The 19,081-nt window shown below is 42.0% G+C and overlaps 1 protein-coding gene across 4 annotated transcripts in view; it reads left to right on the forward strand.

Moving 5' to 3' along the window:
* The window catches only part of MEGF6 (multiple EGF like domains 6), a 219,813-nt gene that overhangs the window by 117,555 nt on the left and 83,177 nt on the right, over positions 1-19,081 (forward strand). The window lies entirely within an intron of this gene.

The raw sequence follows: 19,081 nt of genomic DNA on the forward strand, positions 1-19,081 counted from the left end.
CAGCTAAGTGAGAGAGAGAGCTATGCAAAATAATTCAAGCCGAATTTGGAAAGATTTCAAGGGAAGTTTGGTGGAGTTTCTAATTCTGGGGAGAAATTGATGGTTTTGAGCAGCGATCTGGCAGAACTTGATACCTCGTTCTGGAGAGGTTGGAGGGTGATCAGTGAGAGAGAAGCCTCTGTTGAAATATTTCCCTATTTCTTTCCATTCCCTGCTAATTTACAGCCTGGTGGCTGAAACCTAAAACAAACATCCTGGAAAGGCAGAGTTGCCTTGAGTTTTCCGACATCAAATCCAGACGTGAAAAAAACCATCTTAAATCAGCCAACACCTTTGAGGCTTCAGAGTAAGTTAACAGGCCTCAGAATAGAGTCTGTGATGCAAAAGTAAAGTTTTCTCTGCACCCGGGCTGAAATATCCACTCCTTTTACCCATTTCCACATGAAATGCTCCTCTTACAAGTGCCCACCTATTCCTTCTCCCTCATGACTGACGTGCCACTGGGTTCCATGTAAACAGTGAATAACTTGCACTGGCCTTCTTTGAAAATTGAAACTCTGCTTTACAATGGGAATGGGAGCAGTATGTCAAAATGAAGGGGCACCCAAAAATATGGGATGTTACTGAATTCGTATGTAAAAGCTGTTCCTATAAGGAAATGTCCAGCTAAGTTAGTATTTCTGATTTCCAGATGTCTGGTTTATCTCCTTTGAACTGGTGAAGCTGTACTGGTGCTAGTGCAGCTCTGGGAAATTAGAAGGAAAACGCTAGCATAGACCCAGCCAGGGTATCTAAATGCTGGTGTATTTGCTTTAGTAGAAAATCCAATTTCATTTTACTGTCTGCTTGCTTACTTCAGTCAAAATCCCTGTCCTAGCCTCCTTGTGCCTATTTTCTGTATATATTGCTCCTGTCTTGATGTTGATATAAGAAATTGTCCTTCAGCAAGGGTCTAAGCCATTAAAAACTATTAGCCAACACCCCCTTTGCTGTCCCCTGCTGGGAATTCCTTGTTTCATGTCATTACCTAATAACCATTTCATACTGACTGGGCACAGAATGTCATTTTAATGCTCCTCAAAGTGTGACAGGGATTGTCCACAGTCATGTGGCCTTCTGTTCAGGATTATTAGTGTCATCCCTTCTAAAATCATCTCTGAGGGGTACACTGTCTTTTTGTGTTTAAATTACTTTGGGAATAGTAATTTAACAAGGTGATTGAGGGTGGTACAGAATGTGAATATAATGAACAGCTCCTTATCCATTAGGAAGAAGCATTTCTTTGAATGATAAATTAATAGATCATTCTATAAAATCCAGGTGGTGGTGCTGAATTTCCAGGAGGAGAAGTCTTCTCATTTTCTAGCTCTGTTAATACCCTAGGATCATTCCACGCCATAGTTTAGACATGATCATTATGTTTATAAGGAGGTTTTTACAAGTCCGTGTCTTTAGAGAAGCCCAGGAGTTAGAATCCTAACAGCCAGATTTTTAAAGGACAGGCTCTCTTTCTTCTGCCTACAAATTGCACACACTCCTGATGTCATTGTCATGCACTGTAAGTACTCGGTTTCTGGGCACAATCAGTAGCACAGGCATCTAAAATGATACCAGCTGCACCCACAAATAATTGTGGGTGGAAAAAGAGTGTCTGGTTTGAGACTGGAATGAAAATCAAGCTTTATGAATCCTGGCCCTATTGAAGACAGTGGGAGTTTTGCCATGGTCTTAACAGGGCCAGGATTTGTCTATCTTTACATTGTTTCCATCTTCCACTTTGAATTTCTATTTTCACAAAATAGGAAAAAAGATACACATTTGTATGTTCTGTAAAGTGAAAATAAGGTGAAAGTACGCAATGTAATAGTCTACTCCGCAAAGTAAGTCTCAATCACATGGACATTCCTCCGTCTAGAGCTTGAATTCATTACAATTACACCGTGTGTAGTTTCCTGCTAAACTTTCACCCTACTCCCTAGGAATTATCTGCTGTACCAGTTCTGCATTTTTGGGATGGCTGGAGCTCAGTGTCAGAATATTACAAGAGATTATTTGCTAGCCAGAGCCAAGAATTAGCTGTATTTTTTCTGAATATATGCCAATCCGAGCGCTAGCTGAAACTGTATGAAAAGGACACCTTTACCAAATTCTTACAGGATTTAAAAATATAAAGAAAGCATATTTTCTTTAGTAAGAGTTAAAGCACCCAACTCAGCATATGATATAGATATATTAGTATTATTACATGTTTTATAGTAGAATTATCAGTTTGCTGCACTGGTTTGCTTAGTGGGAGAAAAAAGAAACTGTTCAAAGTAGTTAATAATATTACGGACAAACTGGGAGAGAACCATCTTAGTGAACATTAGTTTGGACATCAAAGAATTTTTGAGAAAAAATGTTTAATTCTTGCCAGTTTTGTATATTTGTCATGTTTTTTTTGAAAATAGCTGAAAAGTATTTCCTGGCTTGTTACATGGGTTATTGAGATGTGTGAAATAAACAGCTTTGTCCTTATCTGAGCCAAGTTAAGGCATTTTGAATTTCTCCAGTATTCCCTGGACAAAGATTAGAGTCTCAGATGATTAAGGGGTTCCTGATATTGTTCGGTGTGAACCGACCAGTTACACGGTGAGTACAAGCTATGTGGTGCTGTTATACAATACAGATGAGCAAAACAGTTTGGCTAAAATTAAAATTGAGATGAACTTTTGCCCCAAACTCAGTTAAACTTTTTTGTTTTGTTTTTTAATTAGCTGGGACCATAAAGGGCAGACATTTCATGAGAGAGTCGATTCCTGTGGCATTTTTAGTCCTGTCTAAACTGATAGGTGCTGGAGACACAAAAATATATTTAAAGTTTGAAACTTGCTTTTCTTACTGGAAATCCTGTTGGACTGAATGGTACCAATTTGCATCTCTATTGACATGAATTGAATTCGAACTGATGACCTAGCGCTGAGAGTAGCTATTCAGAACACTCCCATAGGGATCTTGCCCCACCAAAAATATCTAACCTATTTAGATGCTTATTGTAAACGTGGTATTGAGTATCATTAATATGTTGTGTGTAGTGTCAGAAACTGAGAGGTGGATGATCATGCCTTGCGGTTGAAGCAGTGGAAGTTGGACTTAGTAGTCTGTGCGGTGGCAATCAGGGTGGAAACTGGAGAGTGGGGTTGGAACAAGACAGGTGTCTGGCTGGGTGCAGCGCTGAAGCACGCTGGGGTCTGTGGAGTCCATCACCACTATCAGGCAGGGGAGAGTTCCAAGCTGTGAAGTGACCTTGGGCAGACTGAGCTGCTGTCTTTCCTGTGAGGTTTATATGCCTGCCCTGAGAGTCACCAGACTAGCTTGTGGATTGGCTGAGTTTAGCACAGGAATGATTCATCACTGCAGGTGGCTTAATCAGACTGTAGTTCAGGGATGTCTCATCACCTCACCTGTAGAGGTGATAATTCTATCATGCCTTCAAATATTTCTATAAATATTAGGTTTCTTTTTTGAATGTGCTATGTATGGTAGGTTACTCTTTGGAGCATTTAATGTCTCAGTCTGTATGTTGCACTAACATAGGTTTTTGCATTGTATGGCAAAAAACAAGTCCTTGACTCTTTAGAGCAATTCTTTAGAGGTGTGGCAAGCTCTAGTGAGTAAGTTTCCCTTCGAGGATCAGTATCAGCAGGTACTGGTGCCAGTATATAATGTTATATAATAGCAGATAGAGACTTAGAAGATGAAACAGCCACTTTTTCTGATCGATAACCATCTTCAGTTCAAATAGCAGCTAAATGCCCTAACATGTTCCCAAACTGGATAAGTAAAAAAATCTTCATGAAGCCGTGTCAGAGGAGGCTTCTCTTGGCAGTCTGGTGAAAACAATGCTAATAACATCCAGTAGCAGGGGGTGAGCTTGGTTTCTCATCCAACCTTGGGTTGAATTTTCTAAGAGCTGTTTTACTCAGACAGTGCAACTGACTAAGAGGGGTAAAATCCTGGCCCCACTGAAGTCCACGGGAGTTTTGCCATTGACTTCAGTGGGGCCAGAATTTCATCTCTGGTCTTTAGGTAGAAGGGTTGTTAAAGAAAACAAAGATCTTGTGCGCATATATGCTACACACATCCATATTTAAAAGTCCCCAGGCAAGCTATCAGGCAGAGCTGAGGGAATAATTGGTTTTTCCATATGGTGGGAGAATCGATAAATCAGGAAAAAAATTGTTTTGTTTCCAATGGAAACTGATTTCCCCCCATTTTTTCTGGCAGAAATGAAAATCCACAAAACAATTTGTTTGAGTTGACAACACATTTTGAACCTTATTTTAAGTGACTTTTCAAACCTGAATTTGTAAGTAGTTTCCGTTACCCCGAAACTGCATTTGTCAGTGAATTTACTATTTGCCCAAAAATATTCACCCAGCTCTAGTTGGTAGTACAGTTGCAGATATAGTGTGGACAGGGCTGCCAGAAAACAATTTACAATTGAAACAAGCAAAAGTCTAGCACGTCCCCTTTCACAATCTGTTAATTTTACTCTAGTTCCCTTTTCCCCCACCTTTAAAAAAAAAAAAAAAAAAAAAAAATTTTGTGTCATTTGACAAATGTTATTGTGTCAAGTATACTGGTCTTGGGGTTTTAAAACCAGAGCGTCTCCTTTGCATGCACCCTTGTTTTCTTTAGCAAAGTGTAAAAAATAGTTTGAAGTGAATTCAAGCCCTTACAATCAAAAGTTCCAAAACTTTCAGCAAAATTCAAGATTTGCAATCCTGGAATGTTTCTGAACACATTAGCAACTAGAATGACAGGTTCATTGCCATACTTTTAATGTACCCTGTTCTTCTTTTTTATGATGGTTGGGGTAACATCTGCCTGGGATCTTTCCCATGACTGCCCACCAAGGGCACTCACTGTTCCCCACAAGTACAGACAGGCAGAGCAGAGAGAGACAGGCAGCTTTAACCAGGTGTGAGTGGGAGGTGCTGAAAAATGTTTCCACTCAGCTTTCTTTTTTTGAGTTATTTGGGGAAACTTCTTAGTTCTTTATTCCCTGTTCTCCTGTGAATGGAAAGGCTGCCTATTGTCTTCGTTCAAGCATGGTATCAGTTTAATACTATACCTGGGTTGATGAGGTTGTGTTTGGATCTCAAACAGATTTAGGCTGGGGTTCAAGGTTCATGTGTGGGACTATTGAGGATTAGAGTTTGGAGTTAATGGAGCCTTTCACGTAGAAGCCTAGAGACAGTGGGCACATATACTTCTAAATAGGAGGCTTTAAAGTCCCATCAAAGGCAAAAGTGGGATGCAGCCTTAACTATGGAACTGTTTTTGCATCTCAGTGACAAATAAATTCATCTGTCAAGCCGATAGGTCTCACAATATACTAGCTGCAAAGTGCAGACCCACTTGATACCTGCAGCATTATCAATAAGAGGAGACTGCAGAGTGTTTGCGAGTGTGACTGCAGAATCTGACTTGAAGGTCTAATATACCAGGAGGCTTTCCAGGTAAGTTCTGAAATAAGAAGCTCCATCTCAGCAGAAAAACTGGAGTCTAAAGGCTAAAATGTTGCTAGGGCTAGCATTCTCAAACCGTATCACGATATAACCAACAACTTTTAGACCGAGAACTATAAAACAAGGTGTACCCATTTGTTGTTCAACCACAGATCTTAAAGCTTCAGCAAGTTCAGAATCATGGCACAGTTTCTGGCCATTCGTTTTGTTGTTGTTAGTTGCTATTGTGTTGTAGAATTTGTGCAGAATGTTTGTCACCATCTTGGAATTTTCTGTGTCTCACAAACCTACACAGACTGAAATGTAACTTTTTGCTTTTTTACTGGCAGGAAAGCGGGTAACTGTGGGACAGTGATCCAGTACAAAATTAAGAACTCTTCCAAACAGCAGTGCATACAGTACTGTGTACTGAGCATGACTAGGAAGAGGTCCCAAGACCTCTGAAGTATGGTCCTTACAAACTGTTATTTTTAGGTCATCTGTCTAAATGTAATTTCTTATTCATGGAGGAAGCATCTTTGAACTTTTGAAACCCTTCTGAAAACAGGGACATCAGTTGAAATGAAACTTCAAATTTTAACTGGATTTTATGAAACAAACGTAATTCTGCACAAAGGGTGCTCTGTTTATTTAATTATCAACTAACATTTTCCTTATGCACATTTAGAGGGGTTCAAAAATCTGTCTGGAATACATTTGAGCATTCAGCCTGTGACTGGTATGTGTTAAATGTCCTGTGTTGTTTGTTTATGTGACTCTTCCAAAGCCGGTGTTACAACACGGCACAATGATAGAACAGCCAGGCTGCTAATCTGCAAAGTCAGAATGTCATAGCTAAACAGATTGGAACCTGCACTTCTTCTCAATGCAGAAAACATATCAAGTGGTGCCAATACATATGAAAAAGAGCAGGATGAATAAGCTGTGTGATGGTATTCATAATTGACTCAGAGACTTCAGTGTCACCTGCATAATCGCTAACAGCATTTCCTGGGTAGTCCCCCATCCAAAGAGTGGGACATCCCAATTTTGTTTAATTTGAAAGGTCTGACAGATCATTGCATAAGGTGCTAAGGATGTAGGCCCAAATCCACAAATGTATTTGGGCTCCTAACATCCATTGATTTCATACATGTAAGCTGGCCATTTAGGACTTTAATAGACCTTCCAAATGGGTACACGAAGATCAGAGGGTGAATGAAAGGTGCGCTGTATCAGCTTAGCGTGCTACACCACATCAGCAGTTTTAACTGACTTTCCTTTGTATAAATGGTTCTTAAAAAATACTGCCTTTTCTAGAAAAATCGTGCTTCTTCCATAAAGCAACTGTCAGAGTTGTTGGTTTAGAATGTTTCTTTTAAACGCAGAATATTAATTACAAGCATGCAGTGTGTTACAGTGAACGAGTATGATGAGGAGCTGAACGGTTCATGAAATGTTAGGAAGCTGCCCACATGTGGAAGAGTCCACTAAGGTGACAAGGGACTAGAGTCCACCTTCCTTTGGAAACTACTACTGTAGTGGCACTAGGCTGTTGTTTTCCTCCTGGGTTGGACTCTTTCAGTGTTGCCTATTCATCGTGGAGTGATATTCTTTGCAGTCTAAACCACAAATTTTAATTTGAGATTTTGCTATGGCCAAATAATACCACTAAAAGGAGCTGCTATACGCCTCCATTCGTATGAACACCATGTTATGAAACATTCCAGAAAGCTCATTGTGTTTTATGAGTTGGCCTCGGGAAAATACAATAAGCTACACTTACCCCTCAATTTTTTAAAATTTAGAATCTTATCTTCCATAGCACAAGAATTGGTAACATTATTGCTTTCTTAGAGTAATTGGTGTGGCTCCTTACTGACTTGAGTTCACTGCCTTAATTTAGAACTATTTAATCAGATTAATACAAAGAAAAATCCACTAAAGTTTCTTCACCTTGGTGATTGCTAGAGAAACACCATGCCTCAGCCATACTCTCTGCTCTCTTGTTCTCAGTTTGGTTCACAAGAGGACTGAAACTTTGGAGACACCAAATACAGGGTGTTCTCCCATAGATTTAGCTCTCTAGGGCAGTCCGTATAGGGCAAAGAACCAAAATACAGATTTTTGTTTTTTAAATATATGGAGAACGTCTCCCCAACCTTTTCAGACCATGTTATCAGTTGCAGGGTTTGAGAGCTGTTGGTCACGTGTCACTTGCAGGATGGGAGAACCAACTTGCAGTTGGTTAGCTAAGTATCAGTCGCATGGGAGGAGGAAGAGGAGGTTGGTTTTATGTCATTCCTGGGGGGGATAAAGCAAAGATTCTGGTGTTAGATGGCAGAAGTCTTTACCACGTTGATCACAGCGTGGGGGGGGATCCTGGCTGAGTGTCAGATGGGAAAGGCAGGAGTCTTCATTTGATGTCAGTCATGGACTGGGAGGACTCTTGGCTTTGTGCTTCGTCACTAAAGATTGCAGTCCGCATTGGGGGAGTGCTTTGTTTTCCGGGATCTATTACCTTGTAACGTGTGGTGGTAGCAAGTTCTGCTGCGTGATGTGTCAGTGTCCTTTGGCTTGTTATTCTTACTTGCTGTTTAATCTTTGGGATTTTGTGTTCTTAAAGCATGAGTTAAAACACCATAATGTCATGCTGGCTTTTTAAGACCACTCTGAAGTATATTTAGGATTAAGCATTCTCTGTTCATGGCTGTACCAGTTAGGGCGCAGCAGACATTTTGGCAGGGATTAGGATTCAAAACACCACTTCTAATCCACTTTAGGTAAAACGTGGTTTGAGAACTGTCTGCTGGCCTGTAGGAAATTAGCGGGTCCAATCTACACGACAATACAAATGAAACAGTGTTGGCATTAACTGTCACTCTTGACGTCAGCGTGAGCTGAAAGGCCAAGAAAGGAAGCGTGGTTTTATGGTTAATTATCTGACCTGGTACTTGGGAAATGGATATTCAATTTCTGGCTTCTCGTGTAACCCCATGTAAGTCACTTCACCACCTCAGTCCCTGAGTTCCTCATTAGTAAAATGTGAATAGTAATAATACCCTACCTCAGTGTGAGACTAAATCATGTTTGCAAGGTGCTGAGGTGCTAGGGTGGTGAGTGCCATGGAAAAGCCTTTACAGCCTTTAAATAAATGAAAAGATTTAATGGGTCATGGAGACTGAACTCTTCTGTCACCAAGCGTTCCCTCCAGGTATGTGTTGAGGCACGTCTGTGGGGTAGGGAATTGGAAGCTTGCTCTGTGTCTCTCCGTGTTGTACTTATTCTGCATTTAAATAGTGGCACCTTTCACCAGCACAAGATTGACTGAAAAACTACAACAGCGTAGTAATAACAGATCAATTCAGCCACCTCTTGGAAAAGATAATCCTGTCTTTGAACATATGCTGTGTTTATGAAGGCAATTAAGGATCACATAATGACTAACGTTTAGATGTACAGCTTCCACTGGCATCAATGGGATATCTGTGCTTCATTAGAGGACAGTGTAAAACTCTAAGGCGTTACCTTAATGTCAAAGTCTTGCTGCATTCATTTTCATGAACAAAAAGAAAAATACAATCAAAAGGTTTTTGTTTGGGTTGTAATTGTTGGCTTAGGTGCGTGTGGGTGTGGTTCGTAGGCTTCTGTTAGCATTGTGCACGGACAGTGGACAGATGAAATACATAGTGAAATAATGCAAATTAATTGTCTTTTTAATACCAATTGGATGTTTGTATTAGCACTCTAATCATCTTTTTCTTCATGATCTTTATTCAGAAGCAATCAGTGCAAATGTAACCTTTCTGCCAGGCAGAGCCAGCAGCAGCAAAGGTCCAGGTTCTGTATCTAGAGGTTCCTGTCAATGATACAACACTAAACCGGCTTGAGCCCCCACCCAGTCACCTGGGAAATCACACACTATCCCCAAAAGGCAATACTTCCCCTCTCGCAAGCGCAGAGTCTGAGTGTAGAAAGTAAACCTTTTAATAAAAGGGAGGAAGGAACACAGCACTGGTTTTGGAACTAGTGCAAACAGAATTCATGAACTGAATGAGCCAAACCCACCCCAGAGTACAGGAGCGTGTCCTTCGCCTCTCCCTTCTTGCTTTCCCCCTGTACTGACCATCATAGTTGCAGTGTCCACTTCTTAGTTGGGGGCTCAGCCAGTCCCCTTGTGTAGGCTCCTGCTGGACATGGGCTTGACCAGGCCCTCTCCGCTGCTGCCTTCTGCCACCTCTGGGCCTTGCTGAGTCCCGGCTACTGACTTCCACTGTCAGCAGGTGCCGACTGCTCCTGGTTCCTGCCATCTGCAAGTCCCCGCCATCTGCAGCCCAGCCGCTCTTGGCTCCCGCCGTCTGTAAGCGCCGACCATCTGCAGGCACCGACCCTCCTGGCTCCTCTCTGCTGGTTGTCAGTCAAGGTTTCCCCGTTCCTCTAGTGATTTCAGCTCTCAGTGAATTTCAGCTTTCAGCTCATGGGAAAAGCTTCTGCTGACACAGGAACAATGTCCCTGCTTTTTAACAAGACAAAAGACTCCAAGAGGAATAATTAATTCTACATTTTAACAGTGGGAGGAGATAGTCAATCGATGCCTATGGGAAGCCCTTTGCCAGGACTAGTGAAATCTCAACAGGAGACTTCTCACCCCCTCCCTGCTGCCGTTACAATGCTGGGGCATCCGTCTGCCACCCTTGTTGCGCTCTGTTTAGTTGAGAGTGAATTTTTCATTAGAACCGGCTAAGCACAGTTCTGCTGCCATCTGGTCATACAATTGAAGGACAACATTTCATTACCCCAGCAGTTAACACAAAAACGGTTTGTAGCCCATAACCAGCCATACTAACCATTTCCCATCATGCCCAGCACGTAGGTGTGTTTACCTATATACAGTGATATTATGTTAAGTACTTAATTGTACTCGTGCAAATACAGAGCCCATGCAAATAAAGTGCTCCCCCCTTTCAACTGACTGAGCTGGGGCAGTGCCGCTCAAACCTTGCTTACACAAACATTTGGAAAAAATGGTTTTGTATGCTGTAAAATAAAATATCCTTGAAGAGATTAGCATAGACTCCTAGACTTTCAGAAATGAATTGCAAGTATTCATGTTTTTAAACATTCCAGGAGAGATTATATTTGTATTATTTCATTAGTTAGACTGTACTATGTGGGAGTTTTTCATTATTCAGTTGGCATCTTAATTCAAAAGACAAGTTTGTGCAGAACTAACCTTTGTTTGTTTGTTTTTGTTTTGTTTTTTAATAGAACCTAGTAGTGTTCTCCTTCAGACACACACATGCAAACATTCACATATCCACACAAGATGCATGCAACTCATAATGCACAGAGCCACCCATGCACAACGCATGCTGATTATTGCACATGGACTGATAGACTTGCCTCTTCACACTTTACTCTCACACAGCACATGTACACAGATTCCCACCATACACACGACCATGAGCATGTGTACACACACACACACATGTATCAGTCCAAGGCAAGACTCAATTAATCAATGTTTGCATACAGCCCTTTTCAGTAATTTCCCAAGGATGCCTTTTGTGCATGGAGTAACTTAGATAAATGGCTCATGGTGTGGTACTGTGTACATAGCGTGATGCACAATATGTTAGCATTTGTTCAAACAAGCATCTTTGTGCTTTCTCCCATGCTGTCCCTCATACCTGGGAGGAACTCCCTATAAATACCCTCAAAGCTACCTGACGATCCTACTTCAGATCTCGCCTTAAAACTCTCCTTTGCAGTGATGCCTATAAAAACCTTAACAATGATAAGGCTGCCAATCATGTTGACTAATCTTGTCTCATTCTCTCCTTGTACTCCCTGTCTGTCTGTCTGTATCCATCTGTTATCTTACTGTTCGATTGTAAGCTCTTTGGGGCAGGGAGCACCTTTTTGTGCTGTGTTTGTAAAGCGCCTAGTGCAATGAGATTCTGATCCATGGCTCAGGCTCCTAGGTGACCAGTAAAACAAATACTAAAAAGAATTTGTATGAGTCATTCTGAATCTGAATGCTTATTGAAAACATAATTTAGTCATCTCCAGCCCTTAATATGACTGGTATATATAATGTACGGTTCACAGGAGTGCAGAAACTAGCAAAGCCAAAACTAATGTTTGCCAGTTATGTGACGGTCCTTGGACAGCTTGTGTAACCCTTTGGAACAGGGCAGCCTTATTGAATACCTCCAGAATTTGACTTGCCCCTGAGATCCAGAATTTGACCACCTAAAAACAAGCCACTGTGAAAAATACAGGGCAGTAACTCCAATGTTCTGTTGCCAGTTTAACCCCTAGAGTGCTACCTAGCTTATCTCACTACATACAGCCAAGTTCTGGGAAGGTATAAAGCAGACAGTCCACTGGTATAAAGCAGATGGGTTTCCACTGGATCTGCACGGTTTTTCAGAACAGTCAGTTCTTACTGTCATTTTTAAAATCTCCAGGTTTGAAATATAATTCTTGTGTTAATTTAGCCTTAGAAAGAGTAAGAAAAACTGCACTTGATAACCTTTAGCTGATTATGCTAGTTGGAACTGGGTTTCTTTTCACAGCTGAAGCAGAATGCTGTTTTGTTGTTTTGTCTTTATTTTTTAAGTGAATTGATTTCTCATGTAAGGTACAAGATTGAGAATCTTGATGACCAAAGTCTTTACCTATAGACTAGGTACACCACATACAAGGGCAATTTTAGCTTTCCAACTCCCTCAACCATGTGCTTCATCCCATAGCTGGAGGAACAACCTCTAGAGATAAGAGTGAAGTCTGTATTACCTGTTTAGCTCCTGACCTCTCTGCTGAGGCAAGAGCACCAAATAGTGTCTGTCGTAATCTACATGTGTGTAGGAGTTGAAATGAGACCACCAGTTCATTTCATACTGGTCACAGAACAGTTGTCAGATAGTAAGTAGTTTTTGATTGCTAATAACGTATATTAATGCCAGTGACATAGAAGGGAAAGGCTGTATCTGACAATGTTGAGAGTTTTGCAGATGCCATTGTCCATTTGTGTGCCCAAGCTATGTGTGCAAATACAGTACTGGGATTATGCGTGTCATTACAGTAATTTCACACACAGGTGGCTATTGAATTAACTGACCTATTGCACAAGCATTTACCACATTTTCATGCATAGTTAGAGTATTTGCCCACAAAAGTGATGTGCACCAAAACAAAAGCAATAGTTTTTGCAAAATTCTTAGTCTGGCCCAGAATCTTAATTCCCTGAGCCATCAAAATACTTTTCAGTGTTAATATTATGCAAAGTTTCATTTGTAACATTATCCAGTACTGAACAGTGTATAATTGTGTTTCTTGCTCACATAGGCAGGGCTGTGTGGCTCTTTATTTTCCATTTGAGAAACAGGAAGTATGTTCCTGTGCATCAGTCAGGAACAGAGCTGGCCAAATTCAGAAATCACTTCTTGCAAATATTCTGCAATTGGCATTTTGTTTCAGTGCCTGTTGCTGCCTGGAAACAGCAAACCTAAAGAAGCAAAGACAATCAAAGTGACTCCATAAACAATTTTAAACCACTATTTGCAGAATATTTTTTGCACTATTCACACAGTTCTAGTCATGACCTACTGTCTATTAAGAAAAGCCCTAACAATATATGAAGATGATCATAATAATCTGTAGGTCTAAATTATGACACCGAATTTTGCATGTATTTTAGGTGTATAGATATCATTTTAGGTGCATGATATCAGTTGAAGTGCTTCTAATACCCATCTCTAGAGCTGGACATTGGAGAACTGGAGACAAGATGTTTTGGGTGAAGAGTCCTCATCTCTAGAATTCAGTCCCTCCCACTTTCTGCCAAGAAGAGAGAGTTCAGTGCAGTGTGCAGGACGACCCTTTTTAGCCAGCATTTACTTGGATTTGGGCTAAGACTATTGAAGTTGGGCGAGTTGGTAGGGGCAGCTATTACCTAGTCTGCTTTATGTTTCATTTTAACATACTGTACTGTAAAGCCACGGCAATGGGGACATAATTATCTACTAATTGATGGTCTATTTTAACCATCCAAAGGAACTCATGTTATTTTGTTTTGTCAGAGTTTTTGCCACTCTTCTTATTCCACAATGTGAGCTTCTTAGCATATTTTGCTCTACAGTCACTAGTAGTGTCTAGGCAGGACTTTCCAAAATGTGGTGTTGATTTAATAAAGCGCACACACATTTCCCCCCAATGCTCCCATTTTTTTTTTTTTTTTTTTTTTGCTAACATGGTCAATTATAGAACTCCAGCTTGGCCCAAACCCAGCTTCCCCATAATACTCCCAGCCAGGAATATTTTGGTTTCTTTCAGTTTGTGTGGTTTTTCGAGGAATGTGATGTCACGCACAAATTCTGGCTCAGGACAGAAGAAAAAGCAGAGCAGAGGAGGGAGGGGAGAGTGAGTGAATGCAAGGGTGGAGACACTTCTGCTGGGTTTGGCCTTTACCTGCGGGGGCGGGTCGAAAGTTGAGAACATAAAAGGGAAGGGATGTGGGAGGGCTCTTAAGAAAGCTTGGTTCCAAAAGACATATGTTGTTAGCAGTAGCCTTTATTACCACGGCACATTGTGCATCTGTGGGTCTTTGCACGGCAGCTTGGCTCTGTGTATGGCTTGCCCTGTAGGTGACAGACATGTTCTGGGGTGGTTTTATTTGACTCTAAGGGTCCCCCCCCGCTTTTGTAGCTTGATATTATTTTCTCTTTAATTTGCTCTGGGATCCTGTTTTTGACTTTTTTATTCTCATTAGCTTTTCACCATGGGAAAGGAGCAGAGGCTTTTTTGGATGGTACTTTGGTGCACAGACCTTTTTGGTGGCATCCCAGGTGCTGCTGACATTCACTACCGCTATCTCTGGAAAAGCTGTTACCCCTGTTATACAGGGCATGCAGGGTTTGGAGTTGAGATGAGGCCAGGTATGTATCCCTGCTATATTCACAGTTACAGGGATGCTCTTGACAGGCTCACTGTTGAACAGTGAATCTATAAGAGGTGAAAATGTTTTTTCTTTATGAATAGCTTGGAGGCAGGTAACTGATGTATAAGGAGTGATGCCCATCCTTACAATTACTGAAGTCACACACCAGTGACCCGATTGTCCCTCAGATTGTGCTTTTTGTGTAAATTTTCAGCATTGTGGACATACATATTCCTGCTTGAACGGATTTGTTATTCTGAAAAGTCATTCTTGGCAGAGAGGGATAGTTTATGGAATTTCTCTCTCTTCAGTTGCTATAAAGTTATGTGACTCTTGGGTTTTAATTTGATGGCAGGATAGCTGCTGTGCAACAAGCATGTTAAAATAAATTAGTATTTTGTCACGGGTTATGCTGATCTGAGTTTTGTAAACTCCAGAGTGGTATCACTCAGTAGTTCTGGGCAGCTAATGAAACATGACGTTGCTTTTTCCGTGGTAAAAAACTGGCTTTCTGACTGATACATGGATCAGGCATGTCTGTGTTTTCTGACCAGAGCACAATGGGACCACATACAGTTGGGTGGTTCTGCATTATTCAGCGTCATTACATGTGATGGGAAATCCTCATAGAGTGTTCATTTTCCTAGCAGTAATTAGAGAAGAAGAAGTAAGGACCATGACAGCTATTTTCACACAAGTGAGTGCTGTGAGGAGAGCCACAGACTGAAAAGCAAAGCAGATAACATCTCTGCGTTTAAAGGTCCAGACTTATTAGTGTCTTTGTTGAAAACAAATTCCTAATATCTGTGTCTCAAGTCTGCTGCTATGTGGATATTTCCTGGCAATGCTGAGCAATTGAGAGAGTCACATTACATTTTATTTGCTTATAAACATTGACTATTCTGCTGCTGTAATGTAACATTTTGTCACCTGTTCTGAATATCCGAGTTCTGCAAGTGCTAAATAGCATTGACAGTTAGTGTTGGGCACAGTTAGTGTTGGGCACGGATTCAGATGTGCCCACAAGCGAATTACTAGCTCCTTTCTTTCCATTCCTTGGACCAGCAAGGAGTGCAGGTCCAAATTCTGCCCTGACATCAATGGCCCTTCCATTGGTGCCAGCGAGTGTTACACATTCTGGCACCTAGGATGAATTTGACCAGTCACTTGGATGAGGTAATTAGGAAACGATAGTGTTCTTCAAAAATTCTCCACTAGACACTAATCAGAAATGTCATTGTGCCTGTTGGTTTGTGTGTACTGGTTCTAACTGTGAAATGATTGGGGAGTAGTGAGAGAACACTTGTTTCCTCTGCTGGTGTGACTAGATTTGTGTGTGCTCACTTCTGCACAGTTTTCTTCCTGTCTGTATATTCAGCTGACTTACTGGGCGATAAAGGTCGAGACTGTCTGAAAATTCAGGAAATGACAGAGAATACGCGGAGTGCACCGCCCACCAAAAACTTGAAACCACTGACATTTGTGAGTCATATAAATATAAAAGAATGCAGTATCTCAGCACAAGCTTAAATCCATGAATAATGGCCACAAGCTGTTGTTTGTGGAGGTGATACTAGTGTGTTTGCTAGATGCCACATTCCTTTGGAAATTAGGTGTGTTACTCTTTCTATTTATAGACCAGCTGTTTGTTTTTCAAACTCACATCATGTCCATCCAACTCCATCAGTTTACCAGCTTCCACAAACCCCGACTCTCCCTTCAAAAGGTAATGGTTGTGTCTGCTGCACCTGAAGTCAAGTTTCACACCCAAATCCAAGGCTCCAGCATAATGAGATTTCACAGGAAGTTTAAAAAGCAATACAAAATTGGCTTATCTGCTCCTTTCTTGTTATATCATGCACCTGATTCTGATCCCACTTACACCAGTTTCACAAACATGTGGCCCTACAGATGTGGAACTGCCCTGATTTACATTGGTGTGAGATCTGAATCTGGCCCAGTATCTCTGATGGTCCTCTACAATTGAGCTGCTGCTCCCGATGTTCAGGCAGAAGGTAGTTCAAAGCTGGCAGTCAAGATACCAGGCCTGAACCCTGTCCCTTTGGCTACTTTTCTCCAGATGAAGACTTCCACCCCTTCAGAAAAGCCTCATTAATAAAATGGTGTAACAAGCCAATTGAAAAATGGTTATCTATATAACCTCAAATTCCTATCGTGTGGCTCTTTTCTTTTTGTGTTCCAGGCAAAGGGTGGGTCAGGGAAATTATCAAGAGGGAAGATTTCCCAGAAGAGGGAGAGCAGAGAAGTAGTGAATACAAAATAAAAATCTCTCTCCCCGGGCTCCTTCTAAAGAGAAATGAATTATTGGCCTACTCCAGCCTGAAGTATCCGAATGGTACATCTGACAAAGTTGTGAGTTTAATCTTAGTGGAGATATGAAGGCTAGCTCACTTAAGGATATTGCAGGTCTTTGTTGGCATGGATGAGGCTTTTTCTGCCTAAGAGATGGCCAGGGCCTGGAAAAGGAGCTAGATTTCTGAACTGTAATCCTCCCAAGATGCATTGGTTAAACCATCTAGTGCTGCTGCTTTCTTCCTCCCTCAGCACAGGTGATGTTTGGGCCTAGTTTGAATGTGTTTGGACTAATTTATGGAAACCCAGTGAAATCAGACTGTTTCAGCTCATTTTATTTCTGAGTTTGGGGACCTAAAATGGAAACAAAATCTCAAAAGGTAAGAACTGAACCAGACGATGTTGAGCAGTCGTCCCCAAACTGTGGGATGTGCCCCCTGGCGGGGAATGGAGGAATATTCAGAGGACACAATGGGGCCCAGGCCAGCCCCTATGGGGGGCGGGGAGGGAGGGCCATTCAGCCCCACTCAGCCCCTAACTGCAGCTCCAGCCCCCCCCTTCCCCCCAGCCACAGCTTCAGCCCTGAACGCAGCTCTGCTCTGCTCTGGGACGTCGCCCCAGCTGCAGCTCTGGCCTTGGCTCTTGTCATCCAGCTGGAGAAGGGCAGCAAGCAGGCATTTCAGTATGGTAGGTGCTTATGGCGGGCACCTTAATAGATTAGGGTAAGGGAGGGGGAAGTGCTTTGCTGTTTGAGTGAAGTACATATCTTTTCAAATCCCAGTGCATTGTAATGTAATCTGTAACAAAGACTCTATGCCAAGGTGGCCAAATGTATTGACCCCAGAGACCCGCCTCCCCGCTGGGCAGAGTCCTCTAGCCCCACCACCCTGCTGAGGGCAGAAGCTCTGAGCTCCCCCTAGTCTGGTGAGTGGAGAATGGGGGGTGGGAGGCGTATGGGACTCTGTGAGCTGCACGTTAACGGAGTTTGGCCACCCCTGGTCTATGCTGAGTTACTTGTATGTAAAGTGTTAGTGTGGGGTTGCTCCTCCGAGTACCATAGGTTCCCTCTGAGATCCTTTCATTTCTAGATAAAACAGATCAGTTGTAGTGTCTATTTGTATTTTAATATCCATCGTTCTCTCCTTTGGGGACCTATGTTGTGACCTTGCAGAAGGATAGACCTGGCACACTGTCTTTTCTGTAATCCTATAACATATACATCAATACAATGCAATACATAACACAGATGATTGTTTTTGTTTATTCCGGTTGGTCTCAATGAGATTGTGAGTTCCTTGGGGCAACATCCTGCCTTTCCACACCGGTTTGTAATGCTGTGTGAATTACTGTCATTCATACAGTGCCAGGAGGACAATGCGCATGACAGGCCAGTAAACGGACAGTTCCATGCATTGACATGCTGTACAGTCAAAATGGCACATAGCACAGTGAGGGACATGTATAAAGTAACAGCGGGGAGAGGGGTATGAGAGGGTGAGGGACTACAACGGCCAGAGAGCCTGGTGCTTGTTGTTCTGAGCACCTGTGACAGGCTGAGTAATGCATGATAATCATCAGTCCCATGGTTAGACTGACGTGAGTAAGGAGAGCTGGGTTGACTCCCCCCACTGTGCTGCTTCGAGGCAAAACAAAGGTGAGTTGAGGACACAACAAGGGACTTGATGCTGAATTTGGGAGCCTCTGTCTGTTAAATAACTCCATTTTGCATTTGTAGTTAATCAGATTAAATATTGTGAAATCACAATAGTGAGAGTTGCTGTTTTCGTGCAGGACGGGATAGAGCTTGAAGAGGAGTTTTGACTTCTTAGTCACATGAATAGTTTGGGCTCCAGAGTGACCCCAGCTCTGAAGTGGCTTTCAGGCTTCCACTGAAAAGCAGAATTCTCTCTCATCATATCCCTGAGGGCTAGAGACTGCTTGCTTGCTTGCTCACCTCTGTGGATCTGCCAGTTTCGTTGTTTCTCGCTGGGCCTAGAGCCAGATTGGAGAAGGAGGGTTTTGAAGAGGAAAGATAGGATTCTGTTCCAAAAAGGTGCCTGTTTTGCACATATCGTGTGGGATGCTGGTGGGTGGGAGTCTCCTGTTGACCGTTGCTGTTGTTGTTGTTTGTATTACCTTAATAGAGCCTCGATGCCCTAGTCATGGACCAAGAGCCCATTGTACTAGGCGCTGCAAAAACACAGAACAAAAGAGTCTTTACCCCAAAGAGTTTACAGTTGAAGTCTAAGACGAGAGTACAGAAAACATCAGACAGAAGAGCATGAGGAATCAATGAGACAATAATGCTCAGTGTGATGGGCAGTTTGTCTTT

This window comes from Emydura macquarii, unplaced genomic scaffold, assembly GCF_026122565.2.
Source record: "Emydura macquarii macquarii isolate MOO-44397 ecotype Brisbane River unplaced genomic scaffold, CSIRO-AGI_Emac_v2 contig_2768, whole genome shotgun sequence".
Lineage (NCBI taxonomy): Eukaryota > Metazoa > Chordata > Testudines > Chelidae > Emydura > Emydura macquarii.